The following is a 25,976-nucleotide window of genomic DNA, read 5'->3' on the forward strand; positions in this document are numbered from 1 at the left end:
AGGAGGAGGAGGAGGAGGAGGAGAAGAAGAAGAAGAAGGAGAAGAAGAAGGAGAAGAAGAAGGAGAAGAAGGAGAAGAAGAAGGACCCACTCCCAGACTCTGAAGGCAAAGGAAAAGAAAAAGATGGACATCCTATTATAGCTGGAAGGTCAGGTGTCAGTCCCACCTCCAGGCACCGGTTGATATAGCTGGCTGTATCCTCCCTATTCACAAGCATCCTTATTGTCCTCTGTGCCAATAGCCCTAATGTCCTCAGGTTTGACCTAATCTGTCAAAGTTCTGGCGGGCCTCACAGTAATGGCCTGCCTATGGAAACTGCCTTTAGAGGCCTCCACTTGGACAATCTGGGCTTTGAGTCTGCAATGGATAATTAGGCATTGAGAGTTCTTTTCTGAGTACAGGGGTAACCCATAAGTCCTTTAAACTGCTAGGTGTATTTGCAGCTGTAGAATCTGTGAGTAATGAGGACGATTTACAAGACATGTCCTTACCACACTACCAGACACAGTCAGTTCTCATGGCCCACTACAGGAGGTGTATCCAAAATCATCCATAATGCTGAACTAGCAGTACCGAGCCACGGATGAACTACTGCTTCGGGGAAGTCTAGGGCTCTGCTCCTGACAGCCTTCATGACAGTCTCAGAAACTGATCACTCTAAAACTGCATCTTTCTTGCGTTTATGTTTAGATCACCTTTTCCATGAACTGTTGAATCATTAGCATTGAACTTCATGCCAAGAGCACTGTAGCTTGCTCATGAGGGAGGTTTGCCTGACACACAGTTTGTTCTGTAATACGCAGTCTTCCTGCACCTAGGAATACTAGAAAGGAAGCTAGCTATGTCTACTATTTTTGTGTGTCGATTTTATTTATTTCTATTTTAAGTGGATGAGGGTTTGTTGGCATGTATATATGTGCACCTTGTGCTCTTAACTGCTGAGCCTTCTCTCCAACTCCTGAACGTTAACTTCTTTTTAGCTTGGTTTTGCTTTCGTTCATTTTCTTTTGAGAACTCATTATGTAACTGAGGATGACTTTGAACTTCTGACCCTCCTGGTTCTACCTTCTTAATGGTGGAATTACAGGAATGTGAGTCACATTCCTGTAATTGAGTACAGTGATACTGTATACTGAATGTGAGAACAGAAATACTGTACTCACAATAGAACCCAGGCTTCCTACACACTATGTAAGCATGCTACCACCTGAGCTAGATCCCCAGCTCTGTTTTTTCTACTTTCTTTTTCATGGATTTAGACCTTTATTGTAGAAAACAGAGAGAGAGAGAGAGAGAGAGAGAGAGAGAGAGAGAGAGAGAGAGAGAGAGTAGAGAAGTAGAAGCAGGCCAAATAGAGAGAGAAGAATAGGGAGGGGGAGAAGGAGGTCGAGAGATGTTTTTTGTATTTTTAATTGATACATGATAATCTGATAATTGTGAATGCTGGCCAGGGAACCATAAGGAATGGTGGGTGGAAATTTGCTATTTTCAAATAGGTAGACAACACACACTGAACACCCCAGAGTCACTAACAGGTATATTACTTCAAACACTTGTCATTTCTTTGTGTTGGAGGACATTCAAAACTTTCTTTTATAGCTTTTTCTTCTTGAAACATAATTATCATCTACAGTTGTCCTATTGATCTACAGACTACTGTATAATGTAACTCTCTAACCTGAATATGCTTTGCCATATAGCCAGTGTCCCTCATCCTGTCTCATCTCTTTACCCTTCCCAGCTCCCATAACCACAATTCCAATCTCTACCTCATTGGACCAACGGTTTTTCTTCCACATGTGAGGAAGAACATGCCACAGTTGTCTTTCTGCTTTTGGCTTATGTCATGTAGCATATTGTCCTCCCAAACATGTAAATCTGACTGTCTGGAACTGCTACAAACTGATCTTAGTTCTGTGCTTGGGAATGACACGGAAGAAGATAACCCTCTTTCCACAGAGCAGCCTTTCAGACACTTGAAGATGCTGTAGTTTCCCTCTTTTATGACAACAGCTTCCAAGATCCAGCATCCTACTCTGATCTTTCCTTACAACCTCCCCAATTTCAACATCATGGTCACTTTCTTCAGGCATGTTCTAATCCATCAAAATGAAAGGTCATCTCACAACGAGGCTCTAGAGTACCATTAGTAACATGGAAACCTGTGTGCAAGGCAAATTAACAAAACTTTCCTGAGGACAAATTTTTCAACATCTATGCGACTACTTTCTTTTTATTAGATATTTTCTTTATTTACATTTCAAATGCTATCTCAAAAGTTCCCTATACCCTCCCCCACCCTGCTCCCCTACCCATCCACTCCCACTTCTTGGCCCTGGCATTCACCTGTTCTGGGGCATATAAAAGGAGACTCTTTCCATGTCTCATGGTGAATCCTAAATTGAAGCACTGAGATGATTCAGGAAGTAATTCTTAGGAACCACCTGGTGTAAGGACAGAACTCACTCTCACAAGTTGTCTACTGACTTTCATGAACACACTGTCTTAGTTAGAGCTTTACTGCTGTGAACAGGCACCATAACCAAGGCAACCCTTTTTAAAATATTTTTATTTTTTTATTAGATATTTTCTTTATATACATTTCAAATGCTTTCCCAAAAGTTCCCTATACCCTCCCTCTGCCCTGCTCCCCTACCCACCCACTCCTGCTTCTTGGCCCTGCCATTCCCCTGTATTGGGACATATAAAGTTTGCAAGACCAAGGGGCCTCTCTTCCCAGTGATGGTCCACTAAGCCATCTTCTGCTACCAAGGCAACCCTTATAAGGACAATATTTAATTGGGGCTGGTTTACAGGTTCAGAGGTTCAGTCCATTATCATCAAGGCAGGAACATGGCAGCATCCAGGCAGGCATGAGGCAGGATGAGCTGAGAGTTCTACATCTTCATCTGAAGGCTGCTAGCAGAATGCTGACTTCCAGGCAGTTAGGATGAGGTTCTTAAAGCCCATGCCCACAGTGACATATCTATTCCAACAAGGTCACACCTTCTAATAGTGCCACTCCCTGGGCCAAGCATGTACAAACCATCACACACACACCATGGCATACGTGCATCTATGCAAACACATACTACATGCACACACACACATACACAAATGCATGCATGCACGCTCACACTAACTAAAAGAAAGAAAGAAAGAAAGAAAGAAAGAAAGAAAGAAAGAAAGAAAGAAAGAAAGAAACAATAATATACATTCACACACTAAAGTTAATTTTGCTATAAGAATGTTCATTATGGAGATTTTATTGCTCCAACATGTGGATATAATTAAAGCATCAGAAATTACAGTACTAAAGAATTTATGCCACATCAATATAACCACTAAATACTTGGTAGACATGAAAGATGGTGTCAGAAAACCTGTTTTGAACTACATAGGTATCTGTAGAGTCCTAGAGAACTATATAGAAGAATGAGCAAAATCTAACTACACTTCAATTAAAATAGCCATCTAAGCATGATATATAGAGAAAACTATTCCCCACAGACTAATAGTATCTCTCTGTACTAGCCACTTTTATTGCTGTGACAAATACTTAAATAAATAAATAAATAAATAAATAAATAAAAACAGGTTCAAACAGTAGAGACTCATTTCAGCTCATGGTGTCGGAGGTATTCAGTCCCTGGGAGACAGGCCCCATTGCTGTGTCTCTGGTGCAGTAAAGCAGACTGTCATAGTGGCAAACTGTGGCAGTACCAAGTGGCTCAGAGTGTGGCCAGAAACAGAGAGACAGAGAAGGGTGGGCGACATCTTTCAGGTTGTCCCAGGGACCTATTTCCTCCAAGTAGGCTCCACCTCCTTCTATTTGCCATCTGCCAAATAGGTGCCAAAGTAGCACCACACTGGGTATCACCCTTCCAACCATAAGCTGGTGTGAGATACTTCATACTCATACCATACTTTCTCTGTGGTTTATTTAATCTAAAGTATTTCTTTTTGTTTCTTGTTTTCTTCATTCAAAAAGCAACTTTACTCATAACTAGAAAAAGTAACCCGCTGTTAGTTTTCTGTTCCTCTCAGGATAGAGAGCAACACCCTGGCATGAGGGTTGGGACTGCCCAGGACTTCGCTTCTCCTTACACTATCACTTTCCATTTTATCCTAACACATCACCCCAAGTCCCCAACATTCTACCCCGGCTGTTCACCTGACACAGGCTGATGACTTTCTCCTATAGAACCAGGTTAAGAAACTAGCTTGGGGGCTGGACAGATGGTCTACTAACTAAAGCTTTGGTCGTACAAGCATGATCACCCGAGTCTGATTCCCAGCACCCACATTTAAAAAGTGGGTAGGCTTAGTAGCTACACACAACCTCAGTGCTCCTGAGGCAGAGATGGGAGAGCCCATGGCAAGCTACATAACTCAGTAGCTCAGCCAACTCAGTCATCTCCAGGCTCAGCGGAAGAACCTGATCCACTCATTGAAAAGCAGGGAGCAACCAAGAAAGAAATCCAATATCAGCCTCTTGCCTCTACATGGACACAAGAATGTGTGTGTGTGTGTGTGTGTGTGTGTGTGTGTGTGTGTGTGCACATGCACACCATGTATACCACACACATGCAAACAAAAACAAATTACATCTGGGAAACTGCTCTCAATTACATGAATAGCGAGAAGGCAATACCTAGCGAAGGTTGTGTGTGTCTAATCTAAGTCTGTCTCTCCAGGATCAGAACTGTACAACACAACTTTTCTATCGTTGTGCTATAGTCTTAGCAATGGCAAATCACGCATGTTGTTTACAACACTATCTGGGGAAAAATATAGTCTGAAGTATAGTCACTTCTACTGTCATGTCTACAAACAATAAAAATGATTCCAGATATGTGTTCTTCCCTTTGAGAGAATGACCCTGGCTCTTCAAAAAAAAAAAAAATAGTGTAGCCAGATATTAAAATCCAGTTTGCAAACATATGCCCAACATAGACAGAATCACGAATATGGTCTACTGTGTTCCATTATAAGAATTTAATATTGAATTACAAAACCCAAATGGCATAAATAAATTCCAGATGTCCTCCCAAATCCCTAAATCTCACATTAGACTAGAAAGAGACATCGCTGTGTATAAATGGCTACGTTTAGTTCCCTGAAAAGCCCCCAAAGATCCTCAGCCATCCCTCAGGCTTCTCCCAAGAAAATATTTGAACTCTTGAGCTCTTGAGATTCACAGCCCAGCTGTCTGACATGTGTGCTGACTTTCTTTCTCCCCAGAAGGGACAACATCACCATGGTAAAGTACAGAGAGTAGGAGCCAGGCTGCCTGGGTTCCCCTGCAGTGGGATAGCTTTGGGCAAGTTCCTCCATCTCCTCCTTTGTCGTGTGAGAAGGAACACAGTGCCCACACATCATGGCTCTCCTACCACGGTGCTGACCACACAGCCAAGCAGCTGTGCTTGTTACTAAGAAATGTGTGGCATGGGAGGTCCTCCAGGGCAGGAAAAGTTCATGCTTCTCTCTCATCCCAGAGGAACAGACATTACATTTTGATTGCAAATAGTCTCCTTTTACAAAAGACTAATGAACTAATTTCTGACCATAGACAGTTCTAAACCTGGCCAAGCCCTGAGTTCCCCTACCGGACACAGTACTCCTGATCTGTGTGCTTGAGCTGCATCATTTTACCCAGTGTCAGATGTGTGGAAACAAAACCACAGATGTTCTGTCCTCAAACGGTTTGTGGGAATGGCTTCCATCTCCAACCAACTTAAAGATCAACTCTACAAAATTCCAAGGTGCTCAACAGCTCTTCATTTTCTTCCTTCTTAACCCTGTGACCTCACCAGTAATTGGCATCTGTGTTTACAAGAAACAATTACAACTATAAAAGGTCACCATTACTGACCCTCAACAGAGTGTTTGCAGCTAGTATATACTTTATCGGCTCAGTTCACACCTCCAGAGTGTGTGTGGATGCCAGATGGCAACTTCATCTCTTGCTAGTTCCTGCTTGGCTTGCTTTTCACCTCTGAATAGTAACAAAGTGTGCACGAATTCAGTGTTTACACACTGCTCTCACATGCCACCCCTTGCTCACTCCTCCCATCAACTCTGTATGAGTTGATTTTATCATCATCATCATCATCATCATCACCACCACCACCATCTGACCACATTGTAATGTACAAAACTGAAACTTGGGAAGATGAGAACCCTTGTTCCAAATCACCAGCCAGTAAGAAATTTAGTAGGACTTGGAACCTGGATTCCTTGCCTTTAAAATTTGTGTTTCCCCCCACCCCCACCTTCAATAAACATCACTTATCAAATTATAGGACGAGCAACTGTAAAGTTTAAAGTAGTCTCAGGGACTCCTCAGCTGCATCTCTTCATTGCATGTTCTTTGTTTAGTTGAGGCTCTGGCTTTTCGTGTTTTGTCTGATGTTCCCATGATTAGTGATATCAAGCACGGTTGTCCTTCAGCCAGGTGGAGCCTGTTCTTGCAAGCTGTGACTGTGTCATGGAGAGAGAGAGAGAGAGAGAGAGAGAGAGAGAGAGAGAGAGAGAGAGAGAGAGAGAGAGAGGTTTAATTGGTGATTTGCTAGAGCAGAGTTTTGCTCTAATAGCCAAATGATGCCTCATCTAAAAAGAAAAATGAACTATTCCAGAGAATTTGTTCACCAAGGAGCCAAATCTTTTGCAACAATGAAGTATTATACACAACTCTGAAAGTATTCCTTAATGAGTTTAGGATGGAAAAGCAAAGGAGCAATGTGTCCATGAGGGAGTGTGTCTGACTGAGTGCAAAAGAAACCAACCTCTGTGGGCTGTCCAAACAGTTTTATTGGTTAAAAAAAATGTGTGCATATATACTCAAGAGTTGATGCAATGGTGTCTGTCTAGTTTGACCTCCTATAGCAAGACAACATTGACTGGGTAGCCTAACAAAACATTTGATTATCGGCCTTGGACACTTAGTAGTTAGTAACTACTAAGTGGTTAATAGGCATATCTCACATCCATCGATGGCCACATCTATCCTTCATTCTTGAAATGTTCTTTTCTGGCAAGGAGGGAGAGATTGTTGCTCTCACATCTCTTTAAAAAGGACAGCAATCTCATTCATGAGGGCTCCATCTTCATGACTTAATTATGAACCAAAGACCGATATTCAACCATGAAATGGGAGGCTAAGACTACAACACATGGGCTGTGGGGGAAGGGCCACAAATCTCTACCTTCCTGCACTTCGCTCCAGTTCCCTGTTACTCCACACTACAAAGAACCAAATCTGAGCAGACAGTACAGGCTGAGTCTTACTCCTTTCTGAGCAACCTCTGTTTATGTGTCAAGCTCCCTAGTGGGTGAGTCACACGGCCACAGGGCAGTCTGGGAAAGTATGTATGAGCCATTGAAACTGCCCCCCTAAACAAGATCTCTGTTATAAGAGAGAAGGAGGAAGGAGACATTGAGCAACACATGGGAATCTGCCATTCACTGAAGGTCTGCAGTGGGAGGGGTACAAGCCAAAACAGTCCCAAGAAGAAAGAATATTCTTGCATTAGGCTTCTAGAAAGTGAAATCCAGAGAAACATAAAGTGTGAAGGAAGATGTAATGTTCTTAGCAGATTGTTCTGGGGATTTATTTTTGTAAGACACTGAGTGACTGGCCCAGCACACGCCTTCAAATCTGGTGGAGAACGTTCCTTTCTCCTTTGTCTCCTAAATGACATTAGAAACACTACGCTGCTTTTCACCTGCTTGATATGGTCTCCATCTGTTGTGATCTCGCTATGGCTGCTGATCTGGTTGATGTTGTCCATAACCCCCAACCCACACAAGTGCAGCACTGCTGATGCATTGAGGCAGCCAAATATCATTTGCTCCCAAGTTATGTCTTTTTGATTATTCTAGAACTCTGGGGATATTGTATTCATGTTCAGTTAACATATCAGTAGTTTTGGCATTGTTGGTTTATCAACCTATTCATTATGCTTAACACTTGTCTCTGACTTCATGAAAAAGAAAAGAAAAGAAAAGAAAAAAAAGAGAAGAGAAGAGAAGAGAAGAGAAGAGAAGAGAAGAGAAGAAAAGAAAAGAAAAGNAGAAAAGAAAAGGAAAGAAAAGAAAAGAAAAGAAAAGAAAAGAAAAGAAAAGAAAAGAAAAGAAAAGAAAAGAAAAGAAAAGAAAAGAAAAGAAAAGATCAACCCCTGCTACCTGACCAAATAGTTTTCTCACTTAAAAATGTGTGGCTGTGTAGTGAATAAGTGAATCTCAGCTTTATCATTGTTTACCAGCTGGTTAATGTTAACGTCACATCTCCAATAGGTGAGAAAAGAAAAGAAATGCTATAAACTTGTAAACGTTTAGAGTGGTCCCTTCTGCCGCAGTATGATAGCAGCAACTGAAGAATGAACTCTCTACCCTGTACTGAGGGGAAAGAGATATGTAGGAAATTATGCCAAAAGCACTCGCTCTTGAGCACACACACACACACACAGGTTTTGCACCCTGTGTGTGTGGGGTGTGTGTGTATGTATGTGTGTGTGAAAGTGTGTGTGTGTGTGTGTGTGTGTGTGTGTGTGTGTGTGTGTGTGTGTGTGTAATACTAAGGATTTAATCCAGGGTCTCACACAGTGTCATGTTAGGCAAGAGGTCTACTATTGAGCTCTACTATATATCCTATATATCCTATATATCCTATATACTATATATCCAGAACTCCCTTTTCACTGTTTGGAGATTCGGTCTCACTAAGTAGGCCAGGTTGGCCTTGAACATATGATCCCCCACCTCGGTCTTTTGAATGGCTGAAGTTATAGGCCTATCCCACCGAGCCTGTTTCAAAGGTATTTATTACACGGAGTAGTCTGGACCATAAAAGGTGTTATTTTTCTGTTATTTTTAATTATAATCAGCAAACCATCCTAAATTGCAATGACCTTACATTTAAAAATAAACTGAAAACAGAAATGACCCACAAATTTCCCAGAATCAAACTCTGACTTTTATAGTGTGGGGAAAATACTTTCCAGACAAGCATCTTTCAGGTGCATCAGTAGCCAAGCATACAGGAGGATGTGATAACGGAAAATTCCCAGAATGCTTATCTCACTGACCCAGGGTGTTGTAAATATGTTAGGTTTGAGTTATGGAGAACAGTTAACGTGACTCTGTGCTGTCAGTGGGACTGGTGAGGAATCTCTCCTTTGTGAGGCTGCTCCTGATTGTCAGTGAACACCAAAGCGAGTTTGGCAACCTGACAGCATTGCCTGAAGCTTCCTAGCTACAAAATGTAAATTCGCTACGGAGCAGGATATCACATTCTATCTTTACACTGATGTATCTGTCTCCTTTCTATGAAGCATCCAGTGAAACGAGGATTTTGGAAGCAAACAGCAGGTGTTTGGCATCATCAATGCCTGCACGTGGGATGTCTGTCAAAATCTAATGCTAACTAGAATAGTGCAAGAGATTTCTTTTTCTTTCCTTTTTCCAGTACTATAAATATTAGAAATTTACTGGTGAGCCTAGAATTAGAAACTGGGTTTAGTACCCAGCTCTTCCAATGTGGTAAATGTGTAAGTATGGACCCATGGCCTATTGTCCCAGTTCTTTCTTTGTGTGTAAAATGGAAATACCAAGACTTCCATTGAGCAAAATGCAAATCCTATACTTAAAGGAAGTTAGTGATTTCACATGGTTCAGCCTGAAATGTCTCTCACGGGATTGAGTCCAGGGGGAAATTACATGTCTATCAGTTCCAACTCTTTTGATTACACACAACAGGTACCTAATTCAAAGTGGCTTAAGAAAATGGGAGTGTCTTATCTCGTGTAATTGGATAGTCTTAGCTTGGGGCATGGCAGAAGATGCATTCCCCCATGTGTGCTTGAGTGAATGTGTGTATCTAGATGATCAATAACTGAAAGGACACCTTTCCATGTTTCCAAGGACCCTCTCTCTTGATTCATGCATACCATTGATCTTTGTGGCCAGACGTGTCATGTGTGTTCTCCATGGCTCAACCTTTCTGACCTGCTCAGCTAGGGGAAGGCTGTAAGAGAAAAGGACACTGCACAAGGCACACAGAAAAGGAGGACCCATGCAGGCAGAGACAGGTATCCAATACAGTGAGGACAACACCATGTAGGTCCCCCCACATGGAACATGGGCTCACCATACAACAGATCCTGCACAAAGCTCAGAGGGAACAGCACACACAGTAGATTTACTGTTTGACTCAAAGATCAAGTAACAAACTTTGCCTAAGAGTTCCCTGGTTTTTAATCACTGAAAGCCCATGCTTTGGAAAACCCCTCAGCCCTGGGCAAATCATTTCTTGCATTTTCTTTCTTTTTTTTTTTTTTTTTGCATACATATTTACCTTTCAAGTAACATGATCTGGATTTTGTTTGGATTCTCCAAAGTAGCTCTTATGTGTTGTTTGTAGAACAAGCCAGGCCTCGGTAAACACAAGAATCCCGAATAAGCTGAGAAATAAGTGGGATCTTAATTGTTGATTAAGACAAGAAATGCATGTGCTGGCCTTGCTGAGGCAGTATGCTCACAGTGTTAGATGTGAAGATGAAGAATGAGAAAAGAGGGGATGGTTTGGGACATGGAGACAGAGTAGAAGGGCTTGAGACCAGATTTTTAAGAGAGTCTGGTCTTATTGTCAAAAAACCCCCAAATTATTAATAGTTAAGTGTTGAGATGTTGGACCTTGTTCTTTTGAGTCGTTATTTATAAAGTAAACCAGGAAATGCTTTTTGGTCACAAAGTATGCTTTGAAGCTAAGCCTGGCTTTGAAATTTTCCATCAAAATCTTAACTTTAGAGAAAAAAACAATTTACAGTCTATAAAAGAAGAACTCTCAATGGAGAAAACAACTTTCTAATTTATAGTCTTAAGAATAATATGGGACCAGTGAGATGGTCCGCTAAAGGCACTTGCCAGCAAGCCTGAGGACCTGGGTTCAAATCCCCCAAATCCACATAGCAGAAAGAAAAAGCTAACTGAATCAAGCTTTAATGTAATCTGTGTACGTACTTCATGGTATACACACACACACGAAAATGTTTAAGATAATAATGTGAATGACATTGCTTTATTCAAATTAAGTCCAAATTCTAATGCCCTTCAGGATGTAGTTTCAACAACTCTCATGAGTTTTGCCCTTACTGAGAACCACTACGCCATCCATTCACTCTCACTTGGTGTATACATATTTAATTAGGCAGGCTCAGCTGAATCAGCTAGAGCAGCTCACTGAGGCACATTCCTAGCAGAGCCTAGATGGTCTAAGCTGATTTTTAGATCCTAAATGTTTTGAATCTTAATTAAGAATAAATATAATGTAGCCCACAATGAAATCGGTTTCTTAGGTGGCATTGAGGAAGGGCTTAGTCACATTACGTGTTTTCCATCTTGTTTCTGCCCTTTGGTACACTTAAGACTTTATAAAAGTGACCTAAAATTTATACAAGTACTACAGTGAAGATTAATTAAAGTGATTCCAGAAGAATCCATGAACTGGGCTAGCACATTCCTGCATCATTGTGATTCTCTGCTACGTTGGCTACAATAGAGAAGATTTGCGGAGTTCTTCAAGGAGGAGTCTCTTTATCCTTGAAAAGCCAACCACATCATGAGCGTTAATCCAAGGTTACCTTCTGAAACACATGCTTGTAAGTGGTTATACTGCATTGATGAAAATAATGGGAAAAATTAAATCTGTCAGGGTCATGGTTTCCTTTCGGCAGACCTGGATACTTTGAAAGGAAACGTGTCCCAATTAGAAAGGGACAAAGGATCCCTGTGGCCAGGGACTCAGAGGGAAAAATGAGAAAGGAAATTAACTGTTCATGAAGATTTTGTGAGTCTCTGCACTTAAGTTGAGCTGATTCAGGGTCGGTGGAAAAAATAGAAACAAAACAAAACAGAAAAGCAGACAAGGAAATGTTAAAGTCCCTCTTCAGAGAAACCAGAAGCGTTTTGGACTTTAGATGCTAATTGTTATTTTTTAATATTCTCTGGGTTGTTGTTTATGAGAAGTAGCTATTGTGTGTCTGTTTTGCAGAGCTAGTTTTTGTCAAGCTAATAGGGTTGTGTTCAATGACAGTGAAATCGGTTTTATTTCTTTGTAAACATATACTATTTCTTTTTAAATTTGCTTAGATTAGACTCCGTGATAACATGCATCTGTAAGACCTTGGGTTTGATCCCCCAAACAGTTCTTGCATTAAAATATGAATGTATAAATTTTTATATTATAACATAGGGATAATTTTTTCTTCTCTAAACCAATAACTAGACCTGTTACTTTTGCTTCCTCTCTTGTCAACCGGAAATATCTGGGAACGGTAACAATAGCTTTGAATTTTTTGGTCTCTTCTTCTTAAGAGTTGTCTTTCGTAGTTTCCCATTGCTATAACAAAATACCTAAAACCAAGTCACTTATGAGAGAAGTAAGTTCATTTTTATTGAAAGTTCTACAGAAAAGTGCAAGATAGCCACATCTTGTTGGAAATTTGGCCTGCCTTGCAATCCACAGAAGACACGGGGATGAGTAGGTTGATACAGGAAGAGTCAGATTAAAGAAGGTACCTATTATAATCCAACATGAGGTGGGCTAGCCCTTCTTTATTTTATTACCATCTTCTTTAAAACTCTCCCTCCCAACCTTGCCACAACGACTATAAAGGTTCAGCAACAGCTTCAGAGAAGACAAACCGTCTACAGACTTCCACATAGGACTTCAGGAATGGAGCAACTAAAGCCCAACAAATGCTCAACTCTGTTGTAGTCATTCATATATAATGCAATGACAAAGAAATGGATGGAGATGAAAAATACTGATGAGGAATATTTTATTTGAGAAGATGAACAAAAACATTTGGATATAAGTAACAAAATGCCTAAAAGGCTTGAACTGAGAGATGTGCCCAGAAACCATTAATCCTGCTCATTAGCATCCAATCAGAAAAAATAAATACCACTCTAGGAAGGGATTTAAGACAAGCAATCAAAGCCTTTAAAAAGAACAGAGAATCTATGCATGTATTAAATTCTACTGACTAGCACAACATGCAAGTGAACCTATTCCAAACTCAATAAGGCCCACAGCACTGTTAATCCTTATGCTCATAACCTTTTTGGTTTTGCAGTTAATGGAAGATGTCATTGGTAGGGAACTTAGCCTAGTTTTTTGTTATTATTTAAATTTGTTGTTTCTCTAGCTTCCCAGGAGAGTGTAACTGGTTCTAAATAAAACATTTAATTGAAAGGGTTGTGAAACAACAACTGGAGAAAACTGGTATTGTTTTGCTGTAAACCCAGAAGCACAGAGTTAACTGGGTACCCACACTAACATGTTCCAAAAAAGAATTTCACATTGAAGCTCCCCAAAGACCATATAAGATGACAGAATTTTCTAGGTTGGGGACTGCCTAGAAATGCCACCTACATCTCTTCTGTTACCACATCCTTATGAGCCTCTTACTGGATAGAAACTGGGGATTCTACTTCAAGGCTCCAGGTTGTCAATTCCTGGAGAAATAGGGAAGGAAAGGGAAAAGAGGGAGAGAAAGAAGAAGAAAGAGAAAGAAAAAGAGTAGAAATTGAGGAGGAGCAGAAGGCAAAGAAGAGAAGAAATGGAGGGGGAAGAAAGGAGAAAGGTAGAGAGGGAAGAACAGAAGGAGGAAAGGAGGAAGGCGCGAAGGGAGAGGAGAAGCTGAGCAGGGGGAACATATTCCAATTCCCTGATATTTAGTATCCTGAGAGGTCGTGATATAGGCTTTGAAGAGAGATCCAAAGAAAATTAATCAAACTTTTCAAATTACAAATTAAAGAATCACATAAATAATTGCATTTCTAAGAATGATTCCTTGGTCTAGTAATCTGGTTATCTTTATCCAAAAAGAATTTGTAATAAAAATATTTTAAAGGATATTTTCAGTTCATTAAACAGTCCAATATGTGATTTCTCATTGGTTATCTAGACACTAAAAATCAGATATTACTAAAATGTTTCATACGTGTGACACTTTCACTGCTATAATCCATTTTCCCCGAAGCCCACCAAATAAACCTGTCCCTTGGCTCTCTAAGGCCAACATTGTGCAATCTAACTCTTTGTATATGCAGTACGTGGGCTGAGAACATCTTTCCCTGGTAAAATTCCTTCTTTTATGTTCCAACACCCCTTCACATCTTGTTCCCTCAAAGTCCAACTCCTTCCCTTTCTAGAAAACAAAAAACAAAAAACCTATGGCAATGTTGAGCAGGTAGCCCCTCCCCATGCAGAACCTGGACTAACCTGCCCTCCCCAGAATCTTCAAGTTGACCAGAATGCTGAAAGAGGAGGCAAAAGGTCTGGTCCTTGGTTTCCTCTCTCCACTCTAAGGACTACCCTTGGGTTGCCAAACTAGTAACCCTATGCAGAGCAGGATGGGGAAATACATTAAGTGGTACACAAAGGAGTTAGTAAAGGGATCCATCAGACTGTTCTGACAAGTATATTTTTGCTCGTTTTAATGCCGCAGTGAACCCTGTGGTACCTTTCTACTGTATATCTTCTCTGTTAGCTTAGCCCTCATGCAGCCCTCCCTGTTTCCTTACAGACTCTCCCCATGTGTCAGTATAGTAGATGGAAAGATCTTCAGTAAGACTACATCTCTCCCTTCAGGCAGACAGACAGATGTCACAGGCCACCATTGGTTATGGGTGGCCACCTAACTATCTTTTTGACTCACTACCAACTTTGAAAAGTTGTTTCAAGGATCCAATGAGAGGAACACAAGTCGGCATCCTCAAAATTATCTCTGCTCTCCCTCTCTCCAGCCTCACTCACAGAGTGAGTTAAATACTGCCAACATGTCAGGTCCAGCACATCAGAGACAAGGTTTAATTAGAAAATTGCTCTTGCAAAAGACAAAGCAGGAGTCTTAACTGAAATGACATTTAAAAAATGAGTTTATGAAAGAGTGTTTGGAGCCAAAGGCATAATTAAATATGAGTTAGGTCTGAGCTGTGTACATTTTCAAGAGGAAAATAGGTCTGTTATTTGGCATCTGTGCCTATTATAAGGATAAACAAAAATGGAAAGACGATTTGGACTCAATTGAAGAAAAAAAAGTGGCAATCATAGAGAGACAATTACCAAGAGGTGGATGAGAGATGGGGTAAGATGCACTCCTTAGAAGAGGAGGGGGCAGGACAGGAGTCCTGGCATCAGGACTCTGAACCAGTGCCGTGGATAAAGTAGGAAACAGAAGTGCTCCCAGGCCATTAACAAGATTGTCTCTGTATTTTATGCTGGAGACATTACTGTCTTAATTCAGTAGTCAAGCTCTGAGAAAATGCCACAGACCTGGTAACTTATAAACAATGTGTTCCTCACAGATCTTGAGACTTGGTAGGTCCAAGATTGAAGTAAAAGGCAATTTAGCATCTGGTAAGGCCCTAGCCTTTGCTTATATCATCTGAATCCTCCAGAGAGGTCAAAGGTTATATAGTCACATAGAAGAAGGCTAACTTTGATATGGTCACTAACCTGATTAGTATGGACTCCATCGCAAGACTTACTCACCCCTCAGGTCATCACCACAGCAAAATGAGGAATCATATCTCCAGGGAGGAAACTGGTTTGGAATACTTAAGTGACTCCCTAAGCTACCCTTTGCTGATAAATATTCTAGGCAGTGAGTGTTTTCATCTTGAGTTTTCTCTTTCCACATCCAGTAATCTCTCTGAACGAATGTCTAGACAGGCTATGCCTCTTTATCTGGCTTGGCATGTTTTCTCTACATTGAGTCCGATTCTCTGACCAAAACTCAACCTTTTTCACACAAAAGTATCTCAGTGCCTTCTTCCAGCAACACTAAACAAAACATGAGAAAGCACGGGAGAATGGAGGCACAAGCATGGGGCCATGCTGATGACATTCCATCCCATGGTGCAATTTCTTGTATCCTTGATGAAACATTTTCTCAAGGATCAACACATTATATACCCAAGCAAAGGCCACTAATATTACCATCCCATTTAATAGCTTTCAGAACCGTAACTCAGAGACAGAAATAACCTTGTCCAGTGACACAATTCCTAAAGGCCAAATTCCACTATCAAAACTACATCTGCTTCCACCTCCCATTATGGACATAATACTAAAGGCGAGTGGGGACTGGGGGATAGGGGGCCTTGGTGCCAGATTTTCTACTAGCTATGTGCTCCTCATGGAATTTTATGAACCCTAGCCTTCACATCTTCCCACGGTCAGTTGAAGGTGATGACATTGATGGCCCTCACAAATATTCTCTCTAGCAGCAATTAAGAAATAATAGCAGCTGGTCTCGAAAGCTCCGTCAGAGCTCCTTGATTCCCTGCATATGAAGCATGAGGCATTCAGCTGAACTTTAGATATTATCAAAACTCGGCACTCTTTCCTAAATATGATTTAGGGAGCAAGCCAACAGATAAAGAAGGATATTTGTTTTATTCTTTTTTCTTTGTTTGTGAAGCCCCTCCCAATAGTCAGGCACTCTGTAGAGACTCCTGCACCACCGGACACTCTGACCTTCCAGGGTGCCTCTATCTGCCACCCTTTGAAGCTTAGGAGTATGCTTTTTAAAAGCAAATCAGGAAAATACACTGAAGCCAAGCAGAGGTGATGGGGGAAGGGGAGTGAGTGCTTCTTGCTGCCAGAGAAAAGGGGCTTTGCTCTAAAGTCTGCATCTGTGCAAAGTTCCAAGCATCCAGCTGTTGAACGTTCTTGCAAACACTGAAAGTAAACAGCCCTCTTCCTCATCCACGCAGACATCTTCAGGCTATTTCCACCCTGGAGAAGAGTCTTGGCTTCTGTTGTCTTACACTCTCTGTGTGCTTCTTTGATACTTCGGGGTATTTAATGACTCAGGCTTAGTCAATTAAACAGTTCTGGGAGACACTTGTGCCAAACTGAAGAGGAAAAGTGAAAGTGGGGCTCAGCTTTGCCTGAGTTAGTTTTGAAAAGCCCCCGGACTTCCACTCCTACTCTCACAGATCAGTACTTACAGGGAGCATCACTCAGAAACCTTGGGAACAAGCAAAGAAGACATCTCACCTCCCCCTGAAAGACAGGAGTGCCTGCGAGTCTGCTCCTGCTGAACCCAGGGTGAAGGTGCTGCCTTTGATTTGCTCTAAGAGTCTAAGAGAGGAGGAAGAAAACTTCTGAGCCAACCCTGCTCCGTCTTTGTAATGGATAGATCCAGTGCCTGATTTACAGTTTGCTAAGAGTGCTGATTTATTTACTGTCCATTTTATGATTAAACAAATGTGCCACTCCACGTGGCTGAGGGGGATGACTCAGGACTGTCGGAGCCTAAGCAACTGTATGAGAAACAATGGATTCTTGTTAAGAGCAATTCTGAGAATAGAATGTGTGCTCTCATAAATGGTGTGCAGTGTCGGTGTGCATTTTTTTAATCAGTATTTTTAAATTGGATTGTGGCTTGTGACTTTGGAATCGTGGAGAGAGAATAGCAAACTTCAAAGGAATCATTTGGTTTTCAGTGGATTTTTCTGCCATAAAAACCATACAGCTTCTTCAAGAGTCCAGTGTCCTTTTTTAGAGCCCTTGTCATGGTTCAATGACTATATGAGACATGTGTCCCCCAAGATCTCACCACCTGCCCCACTACCAGATTCTATCTCCCACGATGTTTTTTATTTAAATTTGAGAGGTACCACACCCTTGCTTAACTTGTGTGCTCCAGACTCCCTGGAAAGAATAAGCACTCCTATTACTAGCTGATAAAATCTGTCTTTCTTTGTGTAATTTGGGCTCACACCATGGCATCCAGTGAGGGTGATGGTGAGCAAGCGTGGTCTCGTTCTTCCCCTCACCTTCCCCTAAATAGATGCCATCTGTCTACTGGACTGACTGAAAAAGACACAGCAAATGTCAACTCAGTTAGAACAAGCACGTGAGTGGTCATAAGATAGCACAGGCTAGTTTTCATTTCACAGGTAGGAGCTAAACACACTGGATGCTTGCTGTTTGGCATGTTTGCTATGCTGCATCATAAGACAGAGGGAACTGAATATAGAATGTAAAAGGAGAAGATTTAAGGGGAAATATTACCGAGCACTTAGAGTAGGTTTGGTCCATCTCCCTTGCTCCATAGAGAAGGTTGATGGCTACCAAGGGATACAGAATGCGAAGGACTGGGGACATAAGCAAACTGGCTTCTGTGTGGATGTGTGTTTATATAATGCCCCTGCACTTCAGTTTCGTCTCTATAATATATCAGCAGCATACATCAAATAAGGGTTAGAGTCCATATTACAGATTTTCACGCCTCATTTATGTATGAGAAAACTAAAGCTAGTGAGGTGGCTAGCCAAGGTCACATGGACAGCTGGCTATGCAGATTAGAAAGAAAACTTTCTGCTTTCATTATTGCAAAAATTCTAGACTTTCATCTTTTCCTATGGTTGGAATCCTTCACATAACTTCCCAACAGTGGTTCTCAAACTTCCTAAGGCTGTGATGGTTACCATAGTTCTTCATGTTGTGATGACCTTCAACCATAAAATCCCTTCATGGCTAATTCCTAACTGTAATTTTGTTACTGTCACGAAACCTAATGCAAATATCTGATATTCAGGAAAACTGATATGCACTCAAATGGGTCTCGACCCACAGGTTGAGGACCACCGCCCTAGTAGTTGTTATGGTGGCCTTCGGAGAAAGCACTGCTAACTTTGATTTCATTCAAAGGAATTGAAGCTCAAGAGAATGAAGAAACTTACCCAGCAGCACTCGGCTCCACGGTAACAGGGATAGGAATTAGAAAACAGGTTTTCTAATTTGAATCCTGTGTGCTTTCATGGTCCACATTTGTCCTGCCCTCACCAATCTGTTCGGGGGCAGGGCCATGCCTTCCAAGAGCTGCTCACAGCCACTATCGACTAACTTCTAACCATGGGCACAGTGTTTCATTTACAAACTCAGGGGCCTGTGATCCTCTGTTAGGAAATCATCCAGATAATTTAGTTGCAGGTCAGAGTTCACCAGCTACCATGCTCAGACAGCTCCGTAGTCTGGGGCTAAATAAAGGCTGTGTGTCCAGCCTGACCTTTACCTGAAGAAAGTAGAGTTCTGCTGAGGGCAAGAGAGTGTCCATTTTCTTCCCACATAAAGTTTTGTCATGTCCTGTGATCACAGTCAATAACAGTCAAGGTTATGGACTCGTAAGTAAGTAAGCACGCTTAAAATAGCAATAGGAAGTCTTCATTATGTCCAGTGAATTCCTTCCCTTTTGACATATGCCACTTTCTAAGCCATGTGACCACTTTAACTTTTTTTGTTGCCAATCCCTTTAACTGCTCCAGTGAACAGTGGAGCTTAAGATTGCTTTCATCTAACCCCTGTTTTATTACAAATCAGTGCAGTCTTAAAAAATAGTTAAGGGGCTGGAGAGATGCCTTGGTGGTTAAGAGCACTGGTTTGTCTTCCGTAGGACCCTGGTTCAATTCCCGGCACCAACTGTCTTTAACTCCAGTTCTGGAGATCTGATACCTTCTTCTGGATTCTGTAGGCACAGCCTACACATGCTGCACAAACATGCAGGCAAAACCCCTACACATATAAAATAAAATAAATACCTTTTAAAATTCAGTTAATAGATTTTATCAACAAATGAGGAGACATTTAGATTATCTACCTATATTGGAGAAATCTATTTTAAAAACTTTTATCTAATTATTGTGTTGAGTAAAATGTGTTCAGGTTGATGTCTCTGTGACCACTGTAGCACAAGCATTTGAAAAACCAGAGGGCGAAAGGCCAAATGCATGCATGGGAGCTGAGAACTTCATGCCTGAGAAAGGGGTCATGGAGGCAGAGGGAAACAGAAACCATGGAACAGTATCAGGTCAAGAAAGGAAATAATTCTCTCTTCATCAGCTTTAGCCTTAAGAATCCCACCACATCAGCACTCTCTTCCCTCTGTGTCACACACATAAACAGCTTAGCCCAGTGTTCTGCATGATACCTGCTCAATAGGACCCCTGTTGCTATTGCAGCCCTCGTCCTGCTCTACCTGATCAATAAGCATTTACTGAACACCCAATATGTGCCAATCATTACTCTAGGCCAGTGGTTCTCAACCCCCCCTAATACTATGACTCTTTAAACAATTCCTCATGTTATAGGGACTCCCACCATACAATTATTTTCATTGCCACGTTACAACTGCAATTTTGCTCCTGTAATGAATTGCAATTTAAATATCTGTGTTTTCTGATGGTCTTAGATGACCCCTGTGAAAGCATTGTCTGACCCCAAAGGGATCATGACCCACAGGTTGAAAACCACTCCACTAGACATAGCAGTAAGCAAGAACCAAAGTGCCAGCTCTTGTGAACCCTGCCTTAGAGGAAACTACAAACAAAAGAACCACAGACCCAAATGGCCCCTTCACAGACTAAATGAAGAACCAAGTAAGTTAGTGGACAGAAGGAAGAAATGGACAGACAGGAAAGGGGCACTTCTTGGCTAAGGTGCTTAGGGACTCACTGCTGATAAAGAGACATTTAGCACAGGACTTCGGTCATAAGGAAACACACAGAGCTAAATCCAGGATGAAGCAGATGACACTGAAACCCTTTAAAAATAATTCATTATCATGTGCATATTCGTGTGTGTATGGGTGCACATGTGTGCATGCCTGAAGGGTTAAAGACAATCTCTGCCTCTGTCCACCTTAAAAAAAAAAAACAATTTTTTTAAACATAGGCTTTCATTACCTCAGAGCTTGTCAAGCATCCTAGGGTGGCTAGCTAGCAAGCCCCAGGAATATGCCATTCTCTGAGGCTCCATGGGTCCCAGGGACTGAACTTGGGTCCTCCCTTTTTCCCGGCAGGTACTTTACTCCAGCCCCAGTGAAACACATTTTAGACCTGATCTATCACCCATGAACTGCAGAGCTTGATAAATCTGAGAGGTTTTCTTTTAGCCTTGGAATCCTGTTTTGGAGTTTCCTTTTCTTTCTTAGTATCACGCTAGGAGTAAGTATGTGGAGATTAAAACAAACAAAAACAAACAAAACCAAAACCAATCTCTGCCGCAGTGCTCATTTGCTTCCTTGTTCCATTTCCTGGGTTTTTAAAAATAATGTTCTCCCTCATCAGAGCTACGTTAGGAGGCTGTAAATGAAGATTAAAGAATCACTTCTCTTTTAAATATTTTAATCATCACCATTTCTAGGGATTAAGTCATTAGAGGAGACAGAGCCAAGACAGGGCAGACTTTGGAATGGGGTGAATTGTGGGGTTTCAAGTCTGAAAGCATACATAACATTAATTGAGCCAACAATCAGCATTGGAGGCAGACGGCCAATCCCACTCTACTGGCCGAGAGTCCTGTGTATAGCTTTTAGAAACAACCGGTCTGGGATATTTCCTCATAGGTCTGAAACAGCACCTACCCAAAGGGAAGGTCCCCATGCCCGGAACTGCCCCAAAAGAGTCATTGTCTTTCAATTACCCAAACAATTGTAGCCAGGATATGCTTAGCTGGAAGGACCCAGACAATTGTCTATCTGCTGCCTTTTGCTTTTGTTTTGAGAATATAAATCTCAGTTTTGTACCCACAGCCCAGATGAGAACAGATGCATGATGAACGGGGGTGGGGGGGGGTGGGGGGGGTGTTCAAGAGTTACTTTCGTTTTCTAATTTGACTTATATGCTACAACAATTGCAGTCTTTCCCAAACTGCAAACCATATTTCACATTTTTATCTTAGAAATGTTTCAAAGCTAAGATTTAAGGGCAGACAAATATAAGGAAAGGGGACGAGACTAGGGCATTGTAGTTCATGAGCCTGAGACTGTACATGGAGAGCATCTTCGCTATGAGATGGACGACGAGCTGCTGTAGAGTGAGAACAGACTTGGTACTGCTACGCAGAACAGTTTTTACAAATATCCCCAGCAGTATATCCTGGGTGTTAGCTCTCTCCTATGACTTTCAGGGATGGAATGCAGCTATTGTTCTCTGAAGCTTATTTGAATGAAATCATGAGAACATTTACCAGCTAGCTAGGTAATAAGTGAACAACTTAACCGAGGACTTCCACCCTTTACAGCCCTCTAACTCCCTATTCTGCCTTAGACTAACAGGGGATGCTTTTTTTTTTCACGTCTATTTAAGTAAGACAAGAATGTACTGCAAGGTTTTCAGCGTTGATATGGTCCCCTGAGGGAAGAGGCTGAGGAAGTATCTTCCTTGGAGGTCTATTAAAACCACATTGGTTATCATATATGTCTGCTGTGGCTTCAGTGTGGTCCTTCCCCAAGGTAAAAAACGTAGAAAAAAATGATCCCTCTGGATCCTTTCTTGCTCTCCAAAGGTCACAACTTTGCAAAGCAAAGCAAAATGGTGGGTCACATGGAGTCCAGTGCTCGCTCACTCATACTCCCTCAGACCCATATTGTCTGAAAGGATAATAGTCTCTTGGTTCAGGAATCTGGGGACTATCTTCCCACAACCAGAAAGAGCCCCCCATCCTACTCTGCCCTACTCTGTACCCAACAAAATAAGCACCATCCCTAAAACTCTCTTGTTAAATTTGCAATATTTTGGAGACACAAATCCTGATAAAAAAACTGGCATGGATATAGCACTATGTTAGAAAATTGGAATTCTCTTAAAATTCTATTATGGGAGAATCGGTTAGCATTGTACTTCCTGTGGGTATCATAAACCCAGTTCCTTTAGCAACTAGGGGGTTTATCTCATCACATAACAAGGTGTTCAAATGTAGGTGGTCCAAGGGTGATGTGGCTGCTCAGGATGCCATCAGGAAACCAATCCCCCTTCAAGTTCTTGTCCCATCAATGTCACTGTGTGGGCTCCATTTTCAAAGTGGCAACTGTAGTCGCTGCACCTCCAGTGTTGAGTCCATATTCCAGTCAGGAAAGTAAAAGTTATTTCTTTGTCTTACTTCTAATTTGGGATAGGAACGAACTTTCAAGTCATGAATGTGCTAATTATCTACCCAATAATGTATGGAATGTGGGTAACCTGCCTCCCCCCCCCCCTGCCGCCCCAGTTAAACAATAATTCTGAAGTCTACAGGTTTTGCATTACAGTCTTTGATATGGGGAGAAGGCAAGTGAAACATGCTTTGAAATGGATTTGGAATAACTATCAAAAGCATGTTATAAATTCCTACTTCTGAAAATAGTAAATTTGGAATTTGACACAAAAATGAGACATTATGTCAATATTTACTTTTTGTGTCTATTTTAACATTTAACAATTCTTCCAAGCATGAAAATAGTTTTTGGATAAGCAATAAAGGCAGTCAGGGTCAGAATTTGACCTGGAATGGATAAGCTTGAAAGATCTAGGATGTCAGGTCAAGGCCTGATTCCCAGCTCAATATGTATGGGGTGCTCCTGGACCTCAACTTTGTCAAAAAAATGAAAGCTCTGAGCCTGTAGCTTATCTGACCAACTGCTTGCCCAGAAAAAGGAGGCCCTGGGTTCCCTTCCCTGAGCTGCACAAACTAGAAGTGGTGTGGTTCACACTGTGATTTCAGCAAGCCAGAGTTCCCTATGGTCAGGGTCATCCTTAGCTACAAAAGGAGCAGAGGCTAGCCCAGACCCTGTCTCAAAACAGTAAAATAAAATGAGAAGTTAAAAGGAAGGAGAGTAATTGCAGAGGATTAAATAAGCTGTATAATTGTCACCAACTACATGAAATGCATTGTAGGCATTCAGAAGATGGGAACTTTCTTCCCTCACCCCCTGCAGCCCCTTGCTTTGCAACTTTCATTCTGCAAGTTTGTAAGCCTTCAGGAAACCCAACTTACAGCAAACAGTGTAAGTACCTCAATGGTACTCAGCCTTTTGTGTGAGGGCATGCCAAGCACCTTTCATCTGGGGCATTGTCACTCCATCTTAGCAAACTAGACAAAAATGCCTGAGCAATTTTGCTCTTCCAAGATGCATCATACACTTCAAAGTGCCATCTGCCTCTCACTTGTTACAAAACAGAGTTAACAGAGCCATTTGGTGACATTTTAAAAAGTGACTTCAATATTTGTTACCAAGGGATCTAATTCCTTGAGTTTGTGCAATTTGTTCCATGTTGTTGGGATGTGAAATACAGCCTTCACCGAGGCACTGGGCTATTGCAATGCTTTGTCTGCATCCCAACCCACGAAGCCAGGTTTTCAATTGGGTTTCTCGCCATTGTAATTATCTCTCTTGTCACTGGAATGGTTCCAGTCAAAGATGGATGCTGAAAGCGTATCCCCTCATGTCATGATTGAGGAGTCTAAACAAGAAACAAATAAACAAACCAATAAATAAATAAATAAATAGATAAATAAAGTGAGCCCAGAGGATTTACATACTCAGAATTCTGTCTATCAGCTAAACTCTCATTTGTGCAAGATAGTAAGGTGAAAACATTTAAGAGCACAGTCTAAAGTCATGCGGTGTTCTTATGAATTTTGCCTCTGGTGAGCTACCATTCAACCTTACTGTCTCCTTTCCTATCTACAACAAAAAAATTGACATTTCATGTCTCACACATCTCTCTTGGTTGATATGAAAAGTACTGATGTAATATGCCTATAAAGAATTATTGACATAACTCCCTCCTACAAAACATAACATGATTTAGTCAAACTTATGTTGGTACTTCTCATCTATTGGAATACAGGGCACACCAGCTGTCCCTCACAATTAATAGCATGCCCTTCTCATACTCTCCTCTGATTTCTCCACTCATGCTATGAGTGTACATACACGTGCACAGATTGTATGCAGAGACTGTTACTGAAAGGTTTTCCTGAAAATATGGCTTGCACTGCCTGATTGAACACCTGCCTCCACCTGTCCTCAAAGCCCATCACTGGAAGACAACAGAAATACTCAGAGTAACTGGCAGCTCTTCACTCATGGCATGGGCACCCTCCATCCTCACAGGTCTCACTTTCAAAGACTATCTCCAACTTCTAGCTGGCCGTACCTAGAATATTCTAGAAACCAAGGAAATCTGGAAATGGTTTAAAGCTTTATGCCTTTAAGTTGATATTGTTTAGAAATATGCACTATCATATACTCCATTGGAAGAGGGATGTGAAAATTATCTCCAAATCATACTGCTTTGAAGGCAAGAATTGTTGAGCAGGTACATTTGAATGCTTTCTGGTACCAATGTTTGCAGTATCCTTAAAAAGAGATACCTTGCTTTCTTTACCCCACACTGTGCTGGAGGATGCTTTTAACATGCCAGGCCTATGTCTCATTGGACAGATAGATCTGTGAGTGTGTTGGTTAGAGATGGTCAAAGGAGCCAAGTCAGGACTACTTCAGGATGGAAGACACTCAAACATTTGTATTAGCTGAAAAGAATCACCCAGTAGTAGAATTAACGATATCAGAGAATGAAGGATAATGATTGTTCCAGGTGATCTGGGGGATGCAAGATACAATTTGCAAAACACAAGAAAATCAAGAAGAAGGAAGACCAATGTGTGGATACGCATTCCTCCTTAGAATAGGGAACAAAATACCCATGGAAGGAGTTACAGAGACAAAGCTTGGAGCTAAGATGAAAGAATGGACCCTCCAGAGACTACCCCAACCGGGGATCCATCCCATAATCAACCATCAAACCCAGACACTATTGCATATGCCAGCAAAATTTTGCTGAAAGGACCCTGATATAGCTGTCTCTTGTGAGGCTTTGCCAGTACATGGCAAATGCAGAAGTGGATGCTCACAGTCATCTATAGGATGGAACACAGGGCCCCCAGTGGAGGAGCTAGAGAAAGTACCCAAGGAGCTGAAGGGGTCTGCAACCCTATAGGTAGAACAACAATATGAACTAATCAGTATCCACAGAGCTCGTGTCTCTAGCTGCATATGTAGCAGAAGATGGCCTAGTCGGCCATAATTGGGAAGAGACGCCCCTTGGTCTTGCAAACTTTATATGCCCCAGTA

General features: G+C 41.5%; 1 protein-coding gene and 1 long non-coding RNA gene across 3 annotated transcripts in view; one reads left to right on the plus strand and one right to left on the minus strand.

Moving 5' to 3' along the window:
- Positions 1-25,976, plus strand: part of C1qtnf7 (C1q and TNF related 7) — a 101,259-nt gene that overhangs the window by 17,859 nt on the left and 57,424 nt on the right. The gene's annotated exons all lie outside the window — the stretch shown is intronic.
- The window catches only part of LOC110295114, a 42,670-nt gene continuing 40,368 nt past the window's right edge, over positions 23,675-25,976 (minus strand). Inside the window, exon 5 of the long non-coding RNA XR_002378008.1 lies at positions 23,675-24,300. This is a non-coding gene — a long non-coding RNA (uncharacterized LOC110295114). The remainder of the gene's footprint in view (positions 24,301-25,976) is intronic.

This window comes from Mus caroli, chromosome 5 (assembly GCF_900094665.2).
Source record: "Mus caroli chromosome 5, CAROLI_EIJ_v1.1, whole genome shotgun sequence".
Taxonomy (NCBI): Eukaryota; Metazoa; Chordata; class Mammalia; order Rodentia; family Muridae; genus Mus; species Mus caroli.